Source organism: Onychomys torridus, chromosome 2 (assembly GCF_903995425.1).
Source record: "Onychomys torridus chromosome 2, mOncTor1.1, whole genome shotgun sequence".
Classification (NCBI taxonomy): domain Eukaryota; kingdom Metazoa; phylum Chordata; class Mammalia; order Rodentia; family Cricetidae; genus Onychomys; species Onychomys torridus.
In genome coordinates, this window is record NC_050444.1 from 112,491,647 (window position 1) to 112,512,446 (window position 20,800).

At 40.0% G+C, this 20,800-nt stretch overlaps 1 protein-coding gene across 3 annotated transcripts in view; it reads left to right on the forward strand.

Annotated features, from left to right (window-relative positions):
* Window positions 1–20,800, forward strand: part of Fggy (FGGY carbohydrate kinase domain containing) — a 405,205-nt gene that overhangs the window by 132,729 nt on the left and 251,676 nt on the right. The window lies entirely within an intron of this gene.

Genomic DNA, 20,800 nt, shown 5'->3' on the forward strand with positions numbered 1-20,800 from the left:
AGGAAGAAAACTGAGATACATTTATTCCAATAAGGCCACACTTCTGCAAATAAGGCCACACCTCCGAAGAGTGCCACTCCTTATGGGCGTATGGGGGCCATTTTTATTCAAATTACCACAATATGTTTGGTACCTATCAGCTAATTGCTTAAATTATAGCTTTTCAATACTATGAATTCTGTTTTATTAATTATACTATAATGCAGTAAAACTTATTCTACATGAGTAGGATGATCATTGGACATGAATTTATTTTGCCACGGGGATAATTATCTTTTGTTTCACATTTAGAGATTCACATATTGAGTCATTTGTATGATCCTAAACAGCATTCAAGTACTCCTATGTCCTCAATACAAATAGGCTTGCTCATATCAAATGAAGCCATTTTCTGTTACAGCATGATTCAGATAGGCATATATCTGTGTCTCTGTTTATAAAGTTTATAACTGATTAAGAGGCAAATGTTAAAACTTCATAATTTAATCAGTTTTTTTCCTCTGGACTCCTCACAGTTCCTGAGTGCCTGACTGGTTTGTTCCTCTTTTTCACTTCATGAGTATCTGGGCTTCACAATGTTGCATATTGTGTCTCACTTGTACCATAGAGATTTACAGGTTTATCTTCTCTCCTGTGGACTGAGGGCTAGACCTCATCTCTGTGCAGCAGACACCCTTTGAAGAGTTTGCTCTTCACAGTCATTCAATAGATTTGGCAACTTAGATTGTCTAATGGGTTGCAACGGAAACTTGCATTTTTACTTAAAGGTCATAAATTAGGTGCTGTCTATGAATTGGAAAATCTCAGAAATATTTTCTTTAAATATGTTCTTTGGTTGAAATTGAAGAGGTTAGCAGTAGGTAAAATGAACCACAGGATCTCTGAGCCAGGATAATGTATTTACTAATAGAAACACTATAAATCATCTGTGTTATCCAGTCCTCTCCATTCAAACCAGATATTTTTCAAGCCACATTGAAATGATGGGTTCTCTTTTCATTAGAGCCCCACATAGAAGGTCAGCAAGATAGCCCAGTAAATAAAGATGCAGGCTACCGAGGCTGGTGCCCAGAGTTCAATTTCTGGGACTCACATGGTGGAAGAGTATTGGAAGAAGATAATCCACTCCTGCAAGGTGTTCTCTGGCCATCACATTGGCAGGGTTGTATTACAGACACACACAGACACACAGATACACACACACACACACACACACACACACACACACAGAGAGAGAGAGAGAGAGAGAGAGAGAGAGAGAGAGAGAGAGAGAGAGAGAGACACACACAGACACACAGACACACAGACACACAGACACACAGACACACCGAGAGAGACAGAGACAGAGAGAGAGAGACAGAGACAGAGAAACAATAAAAAGACCTTCCTAACAGCCATCTTACTTTTTCAGAGTTTTTTCTAGTCCTATCAACAGGTTCCTCCAGAATTCACCCTGCCTTACTATAATTTATGCCCATTGGTTTCATAAAAAGGAAAAAAAAGATTCTTTCAGCTAGAAGATATTTTGCTTCCTAAAGTTAGATACTCCATTATTCCACATCCTTCTCTTCCCAGACACAGTTCTCACCTTGTTGCCCATATTTCCTTTTGCTCTTGATTTCTGGTCCATTGGACACTATTCTCTCAACTTACTGGTCTTTGCCTAAAATAACTTGTGCTGGACATGATTAGCATACTGTCATCGGTTTCAGATGTACATGAGATACATGACCAGTCAGTCTAGCTGGCTTGTGGGTCACTGGAATACCATGACCCCATGTGATAGGTGGAGGCATCTTTTGAACCTGCCATCAGTCATTCACTTCTCAGTTTCTCCAGTTGCTTAATTTATGAGATGGGATGTGTTTGTTATATACTGCTGTACAAGGTTCCAAAGAAACAAAAATGGCGCTGAAGGGGAACTGAGTGAATTTGGGCTTGTGTATTTTCCCTCAGATCTGGTTTATGAATAAGCCTTACGAGTCGTCTCAATTATAAAAACACATGGTAATCCTAGGGGAAATTGTAAGAGGAGTGTGGCACACAGCAAGTGCACTTTTACCTTTTCATATGGCTTTTCACTTAAGAGGCTCCAGAAAGCGCCTTTCTGTAGGTTATTAGAAAGATATGGAGCAGGCAGCCTCTTCTCCAGTGAAGTGTTTTTGTTTTTGTTTTATTTATTTACATTTGAGCAGAAACTTCTTATTCATCTTTGTTGGTGGCTTTGTTTGTTTTTAAAATGAATCATCGAAGACGACATCATGCATCAATGGGAGTTCAATTGTGAGCCCCAGTTCAGCTCATAGAGCAGACTGCCATGCAGGAATGGAGTAGCTATTTATATATGTGGCTGTAGTTAAAAAAAACAAAAAACAAAAAAACTGCTTGAAATTCCACGAACCTTTAACATCTGTTTGCCAGCCTTCAGAGGAATCCCAACATGCTGAATATACTGCCTGTGCTTGGGTGCAGTATAGAGTAGGGGAAGAGTGGCCACATAGTGGTAAGGGCTAATGACAGGAATCAGTGATAGCACATGGGGACAGGTCAATCAGTCCTGAATCAAATTCCAAAGGAATTGACACCCAAAGGTGATGGGATTTATCAAGATTAATACCTTGGGTATTGGACATACAGTTGGATACAAAGATTAAGACTTTGTGTCTGGTTAATTTTGGCCAGTGGTGTTTATTTGTAAGTCTTTTAATTAAATAAAGTTTAAAAATTAGTTTTAAAAGATTTATCAAGATTGTAAGGAGATACAGGTGTTTCTGGTATGTATAACCAGGTCTATGGTGGCGCTGATTTCAGAGAGCCATGCAGAATGATGCTCATTTGTTTAAGCCCGAAAATAGGCAAGCTGTTTCTGGCTTAGTACTGATTTTGGGCATCTGTACCAGAACCATGGTTTTTGTTTTCATTTTTCTATGATATTTATCTATTGATGTGCCTAGAACTTAGAGGGAGTTGGTATCCCAGCCTTCTCAACTCCTTTCAGGCTTTGTATATCTATGTTAAAAAAAAATCTCCCTACATTGATTTTTATTTGTTTTGTTTTATGTCTTGTTATGTAGCCCAGGCTGACATGGGACTCACTGTCCTCCTGCCTCAGCTGTTTGAGGACTGAGATTATGGACAGCACACTTGATCTTACATTGCTTTCTGTGTATCTTTTCACGTGTTATTTCCCCCATGTTCTTCTGAACTATTCAAGGGGTGAACTTTATATCTATAGTATAATGTTCCACAGCAACAAAAGTATGTTTGGGAGTTAATGAATCCTCAGGGAGTGGCTAGAACATTCTGGGTGGATTTACCACTGAGTGGGCCAAGGGAGTAGAACATGGACCCAACATTGATTAACAGGTTGAAAACATGAACTAAAAGCTCAATTTTCAGTTCAGTTTTGTGTTGGGTTGAAAAAGCTGAGTATGGTTGCTCATGCCATTTCATTTCATTCAGATTCTAGGCATCAGACGAAAAACAGTTCATTTCTCTGTAGTAGCCTTAGTCATGTATTCAAACAAATATTATTATTTTTATTAAAAAATTTCATTCCTTATCATTTTCATTCTCAGCGGTAACTAGGTGACGATGATTTTGATACTGATAAACACAGTGAGGACAAAATCAGTACTTTTTGTTGGACCTGTAGTATATGAATTTCTATAGCACTGGTGAATGCATTTGTGAAATAAATGCTTCATATAGCTCTCTTCATATATTGGGGGCAGGGGGGGCAGAGGATACCTCAGTAATGACAGCATCATCATATCCAATCCAAACCCTGCCCTCTGCCCATGCTAAGTAGCAACTTTCTGTAATAGCAGGGGCCAGTTATTCCATCTCCCATCTGGAGCCAAGAATGAGAACAGGTACCCTACTTGAATCACATCCTCTAGCTTTGTCACCTGGTGCACAGCTCTTTCATCCTGAGGACTCTTCAGCTAAGCTTCCTTAATATGTGTAGGTGGAATTAGTTGCCTTTCAGTCATTCCATGTGGACATCTTATGTTCTCCCTGTGAAATCCTCCCCAGTTGTGTTCAAAGTCTGTTCTTAGTGCCCTTTGAAGAGTTGTTAAGGACTTGGACTTGAAAGCTGAGTGCAAATATAAGCCTTGCATATTAGTAGATCTTAGGGTGTTCTCGTCCCCTGACTGATTGCTCAGAGAAGTAATGCCAGTTTCTCCCATGTTAATGGCCCAGTCCCAGAATTAGCTGTGTTTTGGGCATTAGTGGGAAATGTGGCTGGACCTTTCTTATGAATAACTAACATAGCTTTCCCCAGTTTCTGTACCTTGATATCTAGAGAACTTTGAAAACTTAGCTTTAAGGTCATTTTTATGTCTCCTCCTCTTCTTTTACATTTTGATTTTTTTAAAGTTTAATTTGTTTTCTTAATTTCTTAAAGATAATACATTGTACTGGCTATGAAAACTTTGAATGAATCACCAACTGGTATGTAAAGCTGATTTTTTTTTCAGCTTCAACTCTGTCATAATTTGTGGTAGATTAGGGAATGAAACATAATTGATAAAGAAAGTATAAAATCCTGACCAGAACTCTGTTGCTTCAGAATAGCCATTCTAACATATAGAAATTCACAGAAATGTACAGTCTGGGGCTGAGCAAGTGTTTCCATAAATTAGCAGTATGATATTTTTATTTGTGAGTAAATTTGAATAAAGTGATTTTAATTTTTTTTATGGGAACTTCAAGTTCATAGTTGTAATTCATCAGCTTTTCCAATGTTTTTGCTTCCTTGTCTTGCTTCTTAATCTGACTTTGCCCGTTGTGTCTGAGAAATGTTGATCTGTAATAAAAACTTCCAGATCTGAGAGCTTAGGAAGTAGAGAGCTCCTGGGATACCAGAGCAACTGGCACTGTAACATAAGGGCCCTGGCATCACCATAGTGATCTCCTATGCTTCTTGTGGCCATCATGATAGCCACCAGAGCCACCTAGAGGACAGAGCGGGCAGGAAAGTTGTGCTTCCAACATGTTTGCAGCATGAGAGAAACACACCGCCACTTTAGAGTGCAACTCCAGTTGAGGATGAAGACAGGGCGCAGAAAGTCTGCCAAACACTCCGAGGGGTTTTGAGTTTCACATCTTGTTGCTGTCATTGGGAAAATGATGGCCGGTTTGGACATTGAGTATGAAGTAAGTCACCCTGTCTTTCAGCACCTGAAAGGCAGATTTATGTGTTTATACAATTTGTGAGGCCCTGTACAGAATTGTAGAACAGAGTGCTTATTACTAAGTGCTCCTGTGAAGACAATTCTGGATTTCTGAGAAAGGATTTTTGTTGTTGTAGTTCATGCGTTTATATTGAAGAAGATTCTCAGTTTAGGTGATGTTTGTTGGAACATCTTTTTAGAAATTAAAAGTGGTCTCATATCCAATAGAATTAAACTTTCTGGGCCACATGAAAGTGGGCATTTAAACCTGCCCCTTCTAATCCTCTGCCAGGAATCTTACCACATAATCCTAAATGTCCTTTTATAAGGCCTTGATTTCTCTTGCTTTCCCTTCTTCCTAATCAGTTGTTTTAGAATAGTTTAGATGTTTCCTCAGGCCTTTCATATAGATATGTGAACTATAGATATATTTATAGTACCTCAATCCTTTATTTCTCAAGGAGAAAGTTTGGAGTACCATTAGGACTGAAGACTGGTGCAAGATGAAAGTTTATTATTGCACCCCCATTACTACTGTTGATATACACCAAATTATCCCATAACAGTTGACATTGGAACTCATAAAAAGTATGGGTAAGTTCTCTTTGGGATTCAGGCTGAACAGGAATGTGTGTCCTCAGTTTCTGGGGATCACTCTAGGACATAGTGATGGTTGTGAGCAGATCTTAGTGTCAATATCCAGCATGTCAGGACAGACCTTTTAGATGAAGCAGAGTATAGGACCTGAAGACAAGGATTCAGAGTGATAAATCTTCAGATTGTCACTCACAGCAGCTTCTGATCCAAGAAAAACAGTGTAAGCCTTAGTTATTGAGCTCCAAACTTCAATTCCTACAACAGCGGAGCTAGATCAAAGACATGGTAAACCCACGAAACCAGAGTCAGGTGCCCTGAGGATTCTGCCATCACAGAGCATAGCCATAGGCCCTCAGTGGAAACCATTGGCCTTGTGGACCTGCTTCTTACTGAAGAAGTCTAATGTGGGGCTTAGACACTTGTCTTTCCATGTCCTTTGATGCTATTTTCTCTGTACACAACCTATACATTTCTTCCATTGTACTTAACCTGCACAGTATTTGTTAGATCTGTGATTGAGTCACTCATGGATTCCTCTCTTCTGCAGGTCTCTCAGAGCTCCACAGATGATTTGGAGGTTAATATTGATTGTCAATTTGACAAGATCTAGGATTACCCATAAGACAACACCTAGGAACCCCATGAGGGATTGTCTAGTTTGGGTTAGCCTCTAGCCATACCCATGAAAGACAGTATTGACTAGGTTCATTGAAGTGATAAGGCCCACCCTAAAAATGTGTGGTACCCTGGATTACATAAAAAGGACAAAGCTAAATGCCAGCATCCATAGGTCCTTGCTGCCTCAAGCTCCTGTCACCAGGACTTCACATCTATGTTGTACTTTACCCTTGAACTGGGAGCTAAAACAAGCCCTTTCTCCCCTAAGTTGCTTTTGTCAAAGTATTTTTATCACAACAGGAAAAATGCTAAGCTAAAGGAAGACATATTGCCTGTTTGGAATATAAAAGTGCTTAAAGGATTTTTAAGAGCGGGGGGATGGAAGGAAGCCAATGTCTCCTTCTTCTCTTCTCTGTAGGGTGAAGGGCTCAGATGGGAAGTTTGCACCATGAGTTGTGGGTTGTGCAGTCATGTACTGTCTTGCTTCCAGCTTTTGCATATTCAGCTCTTCCATTTGGATGGCCTCCCCACTCCTACTCTTCTCCTCCCATGCACACTCCTTTATCGTGCTGGCATCCTTTTAAAGAGATATATTTATTTTATTATATACATATGAGTGTTTTGCTTGTATGTAGATAAGTATATTGGGTGCATGCTTGGTATGCATGGATGCCAGAATAGGGTGCTGGATCCACTGGATCTGGAGTTATGGATGGTTGTGAGCTGCCATATCAGTGCTGGAATCCAAACTTGGGTCCTCTGGAAGAGCAGTGAGTGCTCTTAACTATTACCCCATCTCTCCAGCTCTCTTTAGGCATTTTAATGCCTGGCTGCATACTGTGAGGCCTGGGTGACTTTGAAGCCATTTGCTGCCTTTCCATGATTGGTTTTCATTGTTTACTCTTAATTCTTAATATGTTGGCTTTACAATAACTCTGAAAATAAATATTCATTTCCCCCTTTTTAAAAACTGAAACAAAGTTGGGACTTAATAAAGATAGTTGATTATAAGCTTAGGTATGAGAGGTTGAGAGAAGCAAAGGTACTCAGAGGAAAGGAAGCCACACCTAAGTGCACCAGTATAGACCCTTTAAAGAAGTGTCCAGAAAGTAAGACGTACCAAAGAATGGGAGATCCAGTTTCACCCTTGAGGGATCATCTCATTGTTGTCCTTGGCTATGGTGCACATCTCCTTCCTGAACACCTTCAGTTTTATGCTTTTGGTTAGAGAACCTTTCCATGAACTCAAGGCAGCCAATTCTTTGCTCTGTATAGCTGTTCAGTTTGGTTTCATATTTTTTCCTTATTAAGACAAAAAGAGGGCTGGGTGTAAGGTCAGGCGTAAGGCAGTTGACTGGGACAGTCAAGGCCCAGGGCTCAATCCCCAGTGTGCATGAACATTTCACGTTTGTGTGTGCATACAGACCTAAGGAGACATAGAAAAGGTAAACAAAGAACAAGCACAGCATCAGAATTACTGTTCTCTTTCATGTCTTGTTTTGTCTTCTCAGTGTCTTATAAGTACCTTCTCCTAGATGCTCCTCAATGAACACACAGTTAACAACAGCAGAACTGCTTCTGTGTATGTGCTTGTGGCACATATATGCCATGCCTTGCATGTGGATCAGAGAACAACCTATAGAAATTGGTTCTCTCCTTCACCCTGTGGATTCCAGGGATGGAACTCAGAGTCAGCAGGCTTGGCAGCACTCACCTTTCTTTACCCATGATCCATTTCTCTGGCCTCAAAAGTAGCCTTTAATTTTGCCCTACTCTTTCCTGATGGATTCAATGGAGTTGCTGCACCTTGCTGAGCCTGTTTCCTTTTCTGTCACATGAGGCTGTGGTACTATTGTCTCTAGGTTATTGTGAGGTTTACTAGACCACACAGACTGTGCATAGTGCCTTATACAGGGATTCTACCCTTCTTTTCTTGTCTATTGCTTTTCATATTACCCCTAATTAATATCATTTAAATTTTTCTGAGGCAAATCCAAATCCATGCACCCAAGAATTTCACTCAGATTTTGGAAATTTTGTTAACAGCTTTTGATTTTTTGTTTTTGACGGTGAGATGTCTCTCTGAGAGCATGGGAAAGCTACCTCAACTTATTTATTCAGGTCTTTTCATGTTGTCATGGCCACATTTGAGCTGTTACCAGCACGTCTAACTGAAAAGGCAACTTAATATTGCCCTGCACTTGTATTATTATGTTCTGTCAGGAGCCTGTCAGCAAGTGTTGATGAAGTGCAGAGCCAGCAGTAACAAGCCTGAGCTCTGACAGCTCACTAACAGAAGTAGCTCCAATTGGTGCAGTGGCGTTTCTTCAGAATGAAGTCCCTCTTGTCACTTGGCTGATGTGATTAGTGGTCCAGACTGAGTCATTATTATATCTCCCCTTGAGCGATATCTTCAGTGCTGGCAATTCAGTCTTTTGTATGCCTTGAAAAAAACAGAGCCATCCCAGGCCTATGAAGTACCAAAGGCTGCAGCCAGGAATATCTTGGTAATTTATCCCCACCCTTAACTCTAATTATTCTGTTTTTCACTGCCTTGCTCAATTGAGACTCTCCAGGTTCTACATTCCCCAAGCAGAGAACAAAAGGTTTCCCCTGAGAGTGGGGCCTGGCAATGTGGGCGGCGCAGTGAACTGTGTATAAATCATGCAGCACTATGGCTGGCTTCCTTTGCAAAGTCTGGCTGGAGAAATGCCGGAGAATGACCAGGCCCCTGGAACTGCGCTGACCTATTCTTCTGAGGCTGCCTTGCTCTGGGTGAATCAGGAGAGCAAGAAGGTCCCCTTCTTTTAGCTGAGGCTGCCTCAAGTTCTGCAAGAACTGCCAGTGTGTTCAGTCTTTGTATCTGAGTTTGTCCAGGAGACAAACTCAGTCTAGGAAAACATAATGGAGGATGGTTGTAACAGGTGCCTGCCATTTAGCTTTGCTTCTCCTCCTTCATTTTAGTCCTCCCACTGGAGTGTGTTAGCTGGACTGTCCTTTCCGATTTCTTAATTAACCTTACTTTCACGAGGCTGGCACACTACCTGCTGCACTAACACAACTTTACTTTTAAAAAGTGCAATATTATTTATTAGTTCTTTGAGAAGTTAATGTTTTGATCCTATTCACTCCAACCCTCTCCCTAACTCCTCCCAGATCTACCTCCACCTCCCTGCCCTTCCCAATGTTGTTTCCTTTTGAAAAATATAACTCATAATGCCCTTCATGTGTTGCCCACATATTCCTAGGTATGGGGCCTTCCACCACAGTGCTGAGGCCACACCCTTAAAAAATAGCTTCTCTTGCCCCCCAGAAGTCATCACTGTCCACAGCTCCTCAGTTAAGGGCCCTAGCTAATGATCCCTTCACCCTCTATGCCAATGTGTTGACTAGGTTGAACTTGTGCAGACAACACAGGTAATGTGCATGAGTGTAGCCATCCTGTCATGTCCAGAACATGCTTCTTCTCACTGTAGTCTTCTCTGGCCTCCGGCCCTGCCCCCTTTCTGTGTTGTCCCATTTGTAGATGACTGCTCCACTGGTACTCTACGCTTTGACCAGTTGTGAGCTTCTGCACTATCCACTATCCATTGCACAAAGATTCTCTGATGATGTCTGAGGGCTGCACTGATCTATGAGTTTAGAGACATGAATTTGGATGAAGGTTTGATACTCTGTCCATAGCAATATAATAGTAGTGGGTTCAACCAAGGGTCTGTGTGCTCCTCAGCCATGAGTAACCTTCCTTTTTTTTGTTCTGTTTAGTGACTATTTTTAATGTGGTACGTGTGTGTGTGTGTGTGTGTGTGTGTGTGTGTGTGTGTGTGTGTATGCATATATGTTGTTTTGCTTTGATGTGATAACATTCTGCCAAAATAAATCTTAAGTGTGTAGTTTGGCAGCCAGAGCTCTGGGATCTGGGTTGAGAAGGAGCTTGAGGGCTGTCTTCCAGTCACAGATCCTTAATCTGTTTCTGGTCAAGGTGCTTTCACCCTTAACTGAGCCTTGTTCTCTGCTCTCTTTGAGGATTTCTGGCAGTCATCTCTTTTAGGGTGTGGGAGATACTTTATGGTCCCTCTCCCTGACCTCATGGACTTTGCATGTGGGTACTTGCATCTTGGTATTCACCAGAGGCTGCTGGCTACTCTCATGTCGGCTTCTGGAGCTTCCTTCTATACTTGTTTGAAGTTCTGTGGTGCCAGAGGTCCAGTTGCCTCCAGTTCTTCTGCTTCTGTCTTCTCAGCCACATGAGTTGCTGTGATTTCCATGGAGCCTGTCCTCCTGCGGTATGGTCCAGCTACATGTCTCTGTAGAAAAGAAGACACTATTTTCCTTCCAGAATCTCAGGGGTAGCTTTCCTGTTACCTTCCCACTGATCTTTATGGCAGGGAGTGAAAGTCAGCATCTGTTCTTCCATTCTTGTTCTTGTTTGCTACATTGTGAGTTTTTATCTTGATGTAATGTTGTATGTCCTGCAATATGCAGAGATCATTTTTCTCCCCTTTAATAAAATGATGTGGTAACACACCCATCTGTCTTCTGTCACTAAAACATCCTTGAATATTGCTCATATGTATTTTTTTCTTTTTTTTTTTTTTTTTTGTTTTTTTTTTTGTTTTCAAGACAGGATTTGTCCATGTAGCAGCCCTGACTATCCTGCTTTGTACACCAGGCTGGCTGCTTCGAACTCACAGAGATATGCCTGCCTTTGACTCCTCAGTGCTGAGATTAAAGGCATGTGCCACCACAGCCTGGCTAGCCTGTATGTATTTTTTTTACATGTAAACAATTAAATTTGCTTGTATCTTTCATAAACATATCCTATGTTTTCTGTGTCTTATGCTGCTGTTATTTGGATTTTGTTACACATTGTCTTAGCTTTAGTAATAAACTAAGGTGTCATTCTTCCAGAGTCTGAAGCACTTGGGCGTGGCCTCTTCAGTGAATGTTAGACTTCCAACAACCACCTGGACTTAAACAGTGTTATTGGAGGGGCGATTTTAAACTCTTGACTCAATTGCTCTTAACTCCATTAAAGTTTTCTAGTGTCTGTTTGGTAAATTCTGTTTTTCTGCCAAATTATTGATTTGTCTAAATTTCTACAACTCTATAGTGTTGTTCATGTTATTCTTTGGTCTTTTTTCTGTTAATGTTTGCCTTCTCCATGGTTATAAACCCTGTTTTCATCTGTGATATTTGTTAGTTTTAGTCCCCATCTCTGTTTCCTGTCTTCCCCTAACCGTGTTTTCACATCAATTCACTGAATTTTCATCTCCACTTCATTTTAATCTTTCAGTTTCATCTATTACTGTTTTTCATAATTTTCCAAGTTGGCTGATTAGGTTGTTATTTTTCAGGCTTCTTTTCCAATAAAAACCCATGGTTAAACATCACTTATGCAATTCAGTACTTGCATATAAAGTTTTTTCCTCTCCTCCTATACAAATATTTAAAACTGAGCTTGTTCATTGTATTTATGCCCTTTATTTTCACAGTAGAGAGAATTATAATTACTCTTATGGTTTACACATTTCTTTAAATACTGGGAGTGCAATAACATATTTCAATATAGCTATGTTTTTCATTTCTGTGAGGTATTATTATATATTTTGTGTGTTTGCAAATGTGTATATATGCATGTGTGTGAAGGTGCCTTGTGTGTGTATACGGGCATGTATGTGAATGTGTGTAAAGACCAGAGATCGACCTCATGTGCCATTGTAGACTCTGCCCTCTTACCTTTTTTGAGAAAAAGCCTCTTTGGGCTGGAGTTCACTGATTAGTCTTGTCTGGCTGCTGGCTGGGCAGTGAGTGCCCAGGCTCTCTATTTGTCTTTGTTGACCCAGTGCTTGTATGTCACATTTAAAAATGTTGTTGGGGCCAGTGAAATGCCTCAGTGGGTAAAACTGTTTGATGTGCAATCTTGACAATATGAGATTAATCCCTGAAACCCACATAAAGTTAGGAAAAGTTGTCCTCTGACCTCTACATATGTGCTGTGGTGCATGCTTACCCTCACTCCTACCCAAACATCATACACATGGACACACAACAATGATTAAAGTAAATGAATAGGAGCTGGAGAGGTCGCACAGTAGCTACAAGCTTATTCTGCTTTTGTAAAGAACTCAAGTTCAGTTCCTAGCACCCATGGTGGACAGCTTGCCAGCTCCTGTAACTCCAACTGTAGGGGGATTTTGATGTTTCTGGCCTCTGTGAGCCCTAGCTCAGACTTGTGCCTACCCACACAGACACGCAAAAATATACATAATTAAAAATAATAAAAATAATTTTGAAAAATAAATTTTAATATTTAAAAGATTATATCTTATTTTTTGTAAAAGCATTTTAGAAAAAAGAACTATCATATTGAAAAATATATATTAGAAATATTTAGCTTACTTCTAACACTATTTTAATTTTTCTTTTTTTTAACATTGATGCCATTCATTTTTGGTATAATCCTATAGTTACTGTCTTTATTCCCTCTTATTTTTATTTTAAATTTATATTATTTCACTCTCCTGTATTTATTCTATGCGGTTACTTTTGCTTCACTAGTTTCATTTCCCCCTTCATTTTCTATTATTTCTTGTGATTTTCAGGATTTTGATCAACCTTTCATTTCCATTAGTGACTACACCCTCACTTTTTTATATCCAGTATTAGGTAGTAAGAAAACTTAGTCTTCCCTGGTAGGTGAGAGCTGGCCCTGAAGTCAGGAGAATGAGAAAACTAGCCCTGGCCCACACCACCTGCAGCACACAGGAGAGTGGGCTCTATACCCTGCCTGAGCACACTAGAGCTGACCCTGTTTTCAGGGTCTTCCGTGAGCCAGCCCTGAGGGCATGAGAGCAGGAGAGCTGATGCTACAACCCTCTTTTATTCCCCCACAGCAATCAGGAGAAAAGACCCTTCACCTTGCCTGGACAAAGCAGTAGAGCCAGCCCTGGCCAATGTAAGTAAGGGAGACCCAGAACCGAGGGCCCTAGAGCAGAACTGTCCCCTGCTCCTTGTTGTAGGCTGCATTGGGTGAACTGTCTGAGGCAGTGCTGGAGAACATGCCTATTTAGTGACAATGAGGGAAAGCTAGTGAGCTGACCAACCCAGCTACTACCCAGGCCCTGGAGTTAGGGCCGTGAGTTGGCCCACTCCAGCATCCACTGAATCTATGTTTAGATGGTCCTACAGATTCCATACAGCAAGATCTCCATGACACAGGACAACAGGATATCCAAGAGGAGCCCCAGTGAGAGCCCATTATGGGTGGTATAAGAGAAACCAGAGGCCTCAAGCCAGATCAATGACTCTAGGCAATGAACAATTGCAATTAAAGATAAGTGGACTAAAGGGTAAACTGTGTGACTCAAGGAGTCATGCGATACCATTCTTTTTGTTGTTGGTTTTGTTTTTATTTTTGTGTTGTTTTGTTTTGTTTTGTTTTTTTCTTTTAAATTTGGTTTTAATTTATGGAGGAGTTTACAAGGGCAGAGGGCAGATGCAAGGGGACAGGGAGATAAGTGGGCTTGTAATGCATGATGTGAAATCCACAAAGAATCAATAAAAGTTAGAAAAAAAACTTTGTCTTCCCAAGGAAGAGCACATCAATTAGTTTTTCAGCGAAACATACATACAAGTAACATTATACAGACTGAGCAGGTTGTATTTAGGCATATATATGTGTGTGTGTATATATTCATATACATGTATGCATGTAACAACAATTAATAATTAAAAAAGAACACATTTTAAAGATAGCAAGGAAGAGGTATGTGGAGGGTTTGGAGAGAGGAAAGGGAACGGGGAAATGATGTAATATTATAATCTGAAAAAATTAATGAGTTAAAAAACAAAGACCCTTGGCCAGGTGCTGGCATTTTGAATTGATTAAAATTCCCATGCCCCTTAAATATGAGAAACTTCCTTTTAATGACCAACTTGTTCTATGGTTTCATTTTTTATATTACTTTATTTTATTTTTGCAATGATAATTTAACTAAAACATTTAACCTTTCCCTTTCTTCCCTTCAAACCTGCCCATATACCTCTCCCCTTTCTCTAAGTTCTTGGCCTCTTTTTCATGAATACTTACTGCATATATATATATTTGAACATAACCTATTCAGTCTGTACAATGTTACTTGTTTGTGTGTTTGTAGGGCTAACCATTTGTCACTGGACAACCAACTGGTGTGTTGTTCCCTGAAAAAGACCATCTCTCCTCTCTTGGCTTTCTCAAGTGCCTATAGTGCTTTGTATAGGGTTGGGGCCTCATGGGCTTTTCTGTTTGGCATGTCTGTTGGTGTTGTCCCTGTTCACCTCATGTTTGGACAGTCTTGGAGAGGACTTTATCTGCATAGCTTCTGACGTTACCAGGAGACAGTCTCATAGCACAGTCCTTGCTCCTCTGGCTCTCTCAGTCTTTCCACACCATCTTCTGTAGTGTTCCCTGAGTCTTAGGTCTGTGAATGTTCTGTAGCTGTATCCCTTGGGACTGGGCTCCAAACTGCATTGGGTTGATTTTCGTTTCTGTTGTGGTCTTTGTCTGTTGTAAAGAGAAGTTTCCTCATTGAGGGGTGAAGACTATACTTCTCTATGGGTATAAGGACTCATGTTACAGATCATTGTTAGGGATTATGTTGATTTAGTAAATTAGTGGTTGTAATTTCACCCACTAACCATGACTTTGCTAGCAATGAGTAGGTAACTAGGTTTCCAGTACCATTTCCCTCTTGTTTAGCATGTCTTAAGTCCAATCAGAGAGTTGTTGATTTCCACCACAGTATGTCTGCCACTACTGCATACTTAGGGTTATCACGCCATGCTGGTGATTGATGTGGTTCATAGGCATCATTGCTTGGTAGGACTGTTGGTTGGTTGCTTCCTTCCTTCAGAAGCTTGCATGGGTGAGGACTTTCTGGTCAGTTCTAGCCCAGGGGTCTCTTAGTCCTGTGTCTAAAGTACATGGTGTATTCAGCAATGGGACTTACCTTCCACCAAGAGTAACAGAAACAGGCTATATGTTTAGGAATTCCCTTGGACAGTTCTGACCAACAACTCAAAAGAGGGCTTCTCATATCTGGGGTTGGGATTTTGTTATGTGGTTTTTGTCTCTGGAGGGACTGCTGTCAGCCCTGTGGTATTTTGAGACAGCAACATAAACTAAAACATGCCCCTTACTTAACCTCTGACTTTGAGGCTTTACCTAATTTTTTTCAGTTCCAGGCCTTCCCTTGGATTTTACTTGTAATACAGCATGCCTGTTGTGCTTTCAGAAAACTCAAAATTACAAACATTGTTTATATTATCATCATCTGTTTAGACTAAATCTGTTTTGCACAGATGTATGTGTTGAAGCACATACAAATAAACATTCATTCTTATGTGTGTGCACATATAACTATACATATTTGGAGAAAGAAAGATGATATGAACAACATAAAAGTGAATCAGTCATTCTATTCCTCTTGTTTCTCTTCTCTCTGCTGACATAGCTACTCTGAACCAGGGCATAATGTGTGTGTTTTCTCAAGCATTGTCCTCAGAAAGCCTATGTGGGTACTTTACTTTTTTAAACGCTTGTATGTTGAAAATGTTTTCCTTTTCCCATGACAGCTGAATAATATTTTGTCTGGGTGTAGGATTCTTGGATCAGCCTTTCTTGGTGATCTGTACATTATTTCCATGTTTTCTGCATTCCAGGGTTGTAGATGAGATTTCCATAGCTTCTTTGGGGCCCTTTGGTTTTGTATGCAACTTCGTATTGCTGTCTTGCAGCATGTAATTTTATGTTTACTCTTGAAATTCAAGTATTTCCTGAACTTAATGAGAACTTTTAATCTGCAGGCTTAAGTTTCACCTTGGTACAGTATAAAAAGAGCCTAGTACTGCATGTATTTGTTTATAGTATCTTCCTCATCTGTTCTTACTTTTATTTTTTTAGCTTTAAAAAAATCCCTTTTGGGATTCCTATAATTCTTGTTATGATCCTTGCTATGCCCCACCCCTTGCTATGGCTCTCCCCTTGCTATGCCCCGCCCCTTGCTATGGCCCTCCCCTTGCTATGGGCTTCCCCTTGCTATGCCCCTCCCTTGCTATGCCCCGCCCCTTGCTATGCCCCTCCCCTTGCTATGCCCCGCCCTTGCTATGCCCCGCCCCTTGCTATTCTCATCTTTGTGTCTTTCCCCCTTCCTATAAGCCCCTGCTTTACCTGCTATTCCAAGGGCATCGAACTGATTTCTACTCCTGCCAGTGGTAGTTCATCTGTAGAAAACTTAATATTTACTGTTACCAGCACTAGTGGGTGCATGGCCATACATGTGTGTGCATTTGTGTTTGTGTTGGAAGAGACATGCATTTGACATAGCTCACATGTGGAACCTGAAGGACTACTTGTTTGCATCATTTCTGCCCTCCACCTTTATGTGGGTTCTGAGAATCACACTCAAGTTATCAGGTTTGCACAGCAGGTGTTTTTACCAGCTGAGCTGTCATGCTAACCAGACAACCTAAACTTTAAATTTTAATTTTGAGTTACTTTTTTTTCTTCTAAGAAATCTTTCTAGTATTTTCCTTCTCATCTCTTGTGGTTTTCATCATGGTTGTGTTTTCCAAATAGTTTCATGATTTCTTCTTCAATATTTCTGCCTCTTTTGGATGTTCTAGACATCATCTCTCAAGTGCCCTTGCTCCCTTATACATATCACCATGCCCAGCTATAGGTACCATTTTATCTGGTGTTGCATTGTGTTATTTTGATATACTGATGGATCTATGTTTTTGGTATTTGTGTACATTTTAGGGTCGTTTGGCATTAAAAAACAAACAAACAAACAAACAAAAAAAACCTCCATAAGAAAGATACAGAATTCCTGTCCTGACATTTTGGATGACTGTGAGGAAACTGGCCAGTAGTTAAGAGGCCCAGGAGGGCAGGTTGCCCAGTAAAATAATTTGAGGGTTGTCAAAGCCTAGATTTTAGTAGAAGCTTCTGGGCAAGTCACACTATTTATTCTGCTATTAGTACCTTGTCTTTTTTCACTGATAAGATAAATCCTAGCTCTCTTCTAGAGAGCCACTGAGAGCCTGTGACCTTAGATGCACTCTTTAAACATTACTGATTTTGCTGCATCAGGGATATCCTAGTAATCTTTCAAGTAATTCTAAAGAGATTCAAATAAAATGGACCAGCTATGCATAGTAGCAAATGTCTATAATCCTAGTATGCAGGAGACTAAGGCTGGAATATGGCTATGAGTTTGAGGCTAGCCTTGGCTATAATGTAAGTTGCAACTGAGTTGGAGAGACAGAAAAAATGGGGAGAGAGAAAGAAGGAGATAGAGAGACAGAGCTTAGTTATACTTGAGTAAGCTATATATACAGAATGGGTTTTCAGAGGAGTCTGTATCCATAAAACATCTGACTCCTGGTTCAGTCATTTTCTTCCAACAAATATTATCTGACTAGTATCCAAATTTACTGTAATAAATAAAGGATTACTATTCTTTTCTTGATTGAGAAAAAATACATTTGGCCTAATTTACTTATATTGTGAATTAATAATGCTCAGCTGCAAACCACCATCAAGTTTTAATTGTTGAACCCAATGGTCATTTATTTGGCTCTTGGGCAGATTATTGACTCTGAGTCCTGGTGGGTGGTCCTCACCTCAACCAGACTCATAACTACTTAATCCTAACTGACACAAAACAATCTATAGGTGCGATGGAGATCTGATTAAGCTGATCCTTGCCGTCTTTTCAGTTCTCTGATACCATACATGAGCTAGCTCAGCAGGAGTTCCTTATGGAAATGATGATGGTTCAAGAGAACAAGGCAAAAAAAAACCAAAGTATCTTTGAATTTAGACCAGTAACTGGCATGCAATCATTTCTGCGTCATTCTTTACCAAAATGCAATCTTGAATCTTTACCCCAAATCTAGAAGAAGTAAAGGAGGCCCTTTGGATAATATAGGGGTACTCCACTGCCAAGGTACATAGCAAAGGGTGTGACTATGTAGAGGTGTAAAGACTGAGACCTTGTCACCTTCCCTGAGCTGTTTAGAGCTACAGTGTAATAACTTTAGCTTGCCGGGAATATTAAATAAGGACAAAGTGTATGGCTTTGAGGTCAAAGGAAACTTTCACAGAGGAGTAACAGTGAACTGGATTGTAATGAAGAGTTGAAGTTTACCAAGTGGACAGAAATGAGGACAGCAGCGATGGTTAACTAAGGTGGAAGTTACTGCCAAAGTACAGGTAGAGGAGTCTCTGAATGTTGATGGGGTGTGGGACAGTGAAGAGTTGGCCCATGTGCTTATGCCATTGGAAACAATCCCTTGACCTTGTCTTTTGCTCATAGCATTGTTCTTTCCAATAAAATATTAGAGCCCCAAGAAATTTCTGATGTCATTCTAGGGGGTGTTGAACTGCCATGTACTAGAGAGCGTGCCTCATAACTGGCTCCCGCCTTCGTCCATTAGGGAAAAAAGGTGGCCTTGCTTAAGTCAAGGGAATGAGTTAGCACATACACATTGTTTGTGATGCTGTAAACACTCCTTGGATGTTTTTTTTGCTGCTGAGCACAACTGGACCTGTTCTGCTGTCTATGCCACATATGCACCAATCTTTAATGATAAATGTCTGTTGCTTACTTTCAAGTTAGAACTTAGTAAATTGTTCCCTCCTCTGTGAAGCCTACCTTGATACTTCCCAACCTAAACACCCCACTAGATTGCATCAGATTTTCCCACTAAAGTCTCTTGTTTTTCTATGTACTTTTGTTAGAAAACATGGCTATTTGTTAGTCTAGGATTTTATGTATAATTGTTCAAGGAATGTCTGTATCCCCAGTTACACTTTTTGCTTCTGGGATAGCAAAGGACTGGGTCTTGTGTAGACTGCTTACCACTAAGGTCTACCATAGCACCAGGGTCATAGTAGCCACTAAACCAACTGAGGGAATGGTTCTCTATGACTGAATGTGTTCTATCAAGACTTGGGGTCCAGGAAATGGGTTTTGGTTTATCCTTAAAACAGCATGGTGGTGACCTCTTTTCATTTGCCACATACTTGTGGCAATATAAAAATATATTTTTAATGATTCTATTCAATAAGTATTCATTATGGATAGATATACACCTTCATGAAGTAGGTACTAGGGATACAGAGAAAAGCAGGATATTTTGTAAAGAAAAGGTGGCTCTTTTAGTGGGAGAGATAGAGAATAGAATAAGCGTACAGTTACAATGGTCAGTATAAGACATGGATATGTCCAGACTAGGTTTTTTGTTCAACATGCCCTCTCCTGGGGCTTTCTGCAGAGAGACAGTCTAAGATGACTTATGATAATTAACTAGGAATCAGATGGATGGTGGGAAGACCATTCTAGGATGAGTAAAGGGAAGTGAGAAAGAAAGGCTAAATGCAGGAGAGTACCGATGACTTAGTAATGCACAAGCAAGAATGCAGGGATGGGAATGGCTAAGAACAAATAGAGGCAGACACAGATATGTCACAAAGAGTTCACGGGAAGGTTGATATTACAGGTTTGTGGACAAAATATGGAGAATAAATTGAAGAAATACCTATGAAAAAGCGGTTAATTACAGTGTGATAAAGGTCATGATATATGGTATACTCTATGGGCATGGATGTAGATCAGTGGTACAGTGCTTACCTGACACACATAAGGCTCTGAATTTGATCTCTATCACTAGCTACATATATGAGTGTGTGTGTGTGTGTGTGTGTGTGTGTGTGTGTGTGTGTGTATTTTTAAATGTATATTATTTTCTGAGAGGTAAGAAAAGGAATATTTAAGCAAAAATTAGAGTTTCATCTTAGGTTAAAATAAGAGTTTGAGCCATCAGGATGAAGAAGGTGGGGAGAGGCCTCTAAGCTGCTAGTGGTGGAGCAGAGGCAAAGAAGAATGCAAGAACATGATACTCTCAAAGACATAAGGGTTATTTTAAAAGAATAATATAGAATATTAAGGGCAACATCGAGAAATGAAGCTGAAGGGAAAATACATCTAGTATTGAAGTGTCGATTTGGATTACAGTGACATATTGTTTACTTTATAGGAGATATTTAAAAGAAACATTTTTATTGTAGAGAACTTGGAAGGTATATAAAAATAGATGACATCAAGACTCCTGTGAATTCCTGTGTCTGCTCCAATGGCCAGCAGCCCAGGCCAATCCTCTTCATCCATCCAGAGCACCATTCACTTCCTCTTATTGTGTTATTTTTGAAACATGCTCCAAATGCCATGCCATTTCATATATGAATATTTTATATGCTGAATGATAGAGCAATTTTAATATAGCCGTACCAATATTACATTTAAATTTGAGGCATTTACTCAGTTTCAAATAACTAATATTTATTATAATTCATAATT